Source organism: Somniosus microcephalus, unplaced genomic scaffold (genome assembly GCF_052327205.1).
Source record: "Somniosus microcephalus isolate GS21.2 unplaced genomic scaffold, FLI_Smic_1.0 unresolved_chr3, whole genome shotgun sequence".
Lineage (NCBI taxonomy): Eukaryota > Metazoa > Chordata > Chondrichthyes > Squaliformes > Somniosidae > Somniosus > Somniosus microcephalus.
Genome location: NW_028225181.1, coordinates 21865352 through 21867862, shown reverse-complemented (window position 1 = coordinate 21867862; position 2511 = coordinate 21865352).

Here is a 2511-nt window from a genome sequence, read left to right as displayed (position 1 = left end):
GTGTCCGATTTCGGTCAGGGAGGGCTGGTTGGAAAGCCCCGACGCTGGCGCACACTATATTATCGGCCTGGGCCCCGGCAAGTTCGGGAAAGTGTCGCAGTCCCGTTCCGGCGGCCGCCCCGTCGGTCAGCGGCAGCTTATCGCGGATAACTTCGGGACGGAAAGTCCGATCCGGTCGGGGTGAACTGCGACTGAACGGGGTGGCGGGGCCGCACAGACCAGTAGCGGGCTTGTGTAGCTGCCTCTTGGCCCGGCCGAGGTACAGCCGTTGGCTGGAGACCGCTTTCCGACTGCTGAGCCGGTGCCGCGGGGACCCACCTTGACGCGCCGGCTGTCCGAGCAAGCCAGGGGCAAGGGGCATCCAGTGGTACCAGAAGGGAGTCGGTCCGACACCGGGAAGTCGGGTGCCCGTCGCTCCGAATCGAGCCCGGGGTTTTCGTGCGTGTAACAGGGCGGGCGTTTGGACCCGGTTGTCCGGGAGCGGGTCCGCAACGGCGGGAGATTGCCTGGGTTTGGCCGGCCGGCAGTCGAACGCCTTTCGCTCCGGACTCCCGTGTCCGATTTCGGTCAGGGAGGGCTCGTTGGAAAGCCCCGGCGCTGGCGCACACTATATTATCGGCCTGGACCCCGGCAAGTTCGGGAAAGTGTCGCAGTCCCGTAGCGGCTGCCGCCCCGTCGGTCAGCGGCAGCTTATCGGGGATAACTTCGGGACGGAAAGTCCGATCCGGTTGGGGTGAACTGCGACTGAACGGGGTGGGGGGGCCGCACAGACCAGTAGCGGGCTTGTGCAGCTGCCGCTTGGCCCGGCCGAGGTACAGCCGTTGGCTGGAGACCGCTTTCCGACTGCTGAGCCGGAGCCGCGGGGGCCCACCTTGAGGCGCCGGCTGTACTAGCAAGCCAGGGGCAAGGGGCATCCAGTGGTACCGGAACGGAGTCGGTCCGACACCGGGAAGCCGGGTGCCCGTCGCTCCGAATCGAGCCCGGTGTTTTCGTGCGTGTAACAGGGCGGGCGTTTGGACCCGGTTGTCCGGGAGCGGGTCCGCAACGGCGGGAGGTTGCCTGTGTTTGGCCGGCCGGCAGTCGAACGCCTTTGGCTCCGGACTCCCGTGTCCGATTTCGGTCAGGGAGGGCTCGTTGGAAAGCCCCGGCGCTGGCGCACACTATATTATCGGCCTGGACCCCGGCAAGTTCGGGAAAGTGTCGCAGTCCCGTAGCGGCTGCCGCCCCGTCGGTCAGCGGCAGCTTATCGGGGATAACTTCGGGACGGAAAGTCCGATCCGGTTGGGGTGAACTGCTACTGAACGGGGTGGGGGGGCCGCACAGACCAGTAGCGGGCTTGTGCAGCTGCCGCTTGGCCCGGCCGAGGTACAGCCGTTGGCTGGAGACCGCTTTCCGACTGCTGAGCCGGAGCCGCGGGGGCCCACCTTGACGCGCCGGCTGTCCTAGCAAGCCAGGGGCAAGGGGCATCCAGTGGTACCGGAACGGAGTCGGTCCGACACCGGGAAGCCGGGTGCCCGTCGCTCCGAATCGAGCCCGGTGTTTTCGTGCGTGTAACAGGGCGGGCGTTTGGACCCGGTTGTCCGGGAGCGGGTCCGCAACGGCGGGAGGTTGCCTGAGTTTGGCCGGCCGGCAGTCGAACGCCTTTGGCTCCGGACTCCCGTGTCCGATTTCGGTCAGGGAGGGCTCATTGGAAAGCCCCGGCGCTGGCGCACACTATATTATCGGACTGGATCCCGGCAAGTTCGGGAAAGTGTCGGCGACCCGTACCGGCTGCCGCCCCGTCGGTCAGCGGCAGCTTATCGGGGATAACTTCGGGAAGGAAAGTCCGATCCGGTCGGGGTCAACTGCCACTGAACGGGGTGGCGGGGCCGCACAGACCAGTAGCGGGCTTGTGTAGCTGCCCCTTTCCCCGGCCGAGGTACAGCCGTTGGCTGGAGACCGCTTTCCGACTGCTGAGCCGGAGCCGCGGGGGCCCACCTTGACGCGCCGGCTGTCCTAGCAAGCCAGGGGCAAGGGGCATCCAAGGGTACCGGAACGGAGTCGGTCCGACACCGGGAAGCCGGGTGCCCGTCGCTCCGAATCGAGCCCGGTGTTTTCGTGCGTGTAACGAGGCGGGCGTTTGGACCCGGTTGTCCTGGAGCGGGTCCGCAACGGCGGGGGATTGCCTGTGTTTGGCCGGCCGGCAGTCGAACGCCTATCGCTCTGGACTCCCGTGTCCGATTTCGGTCAGGGAGGGCTCGTTGGAAAGCCCCGGCGCTGGCGCACACTATATTATCGGCCTGGACCCCGGCAAGTTCGGCAAAGTGTCGCCATCCCGCAGCGGCTGACGGGCCGCCGGTGAGCGGCAGCTTATCGGGCATAACTTCGGGAGGGAAAGTCCGATCCGGTCCGGATCAACGGCAGCCGAACGGGGTGGCGGGCCCGCACAGACCAGTGCCTGGCTTGTGTAGCTGCCCCTTTCCCCGGCCGAGGTACAGCCGTTGGCTGGAGACCACTTTCCGACCACTGAGA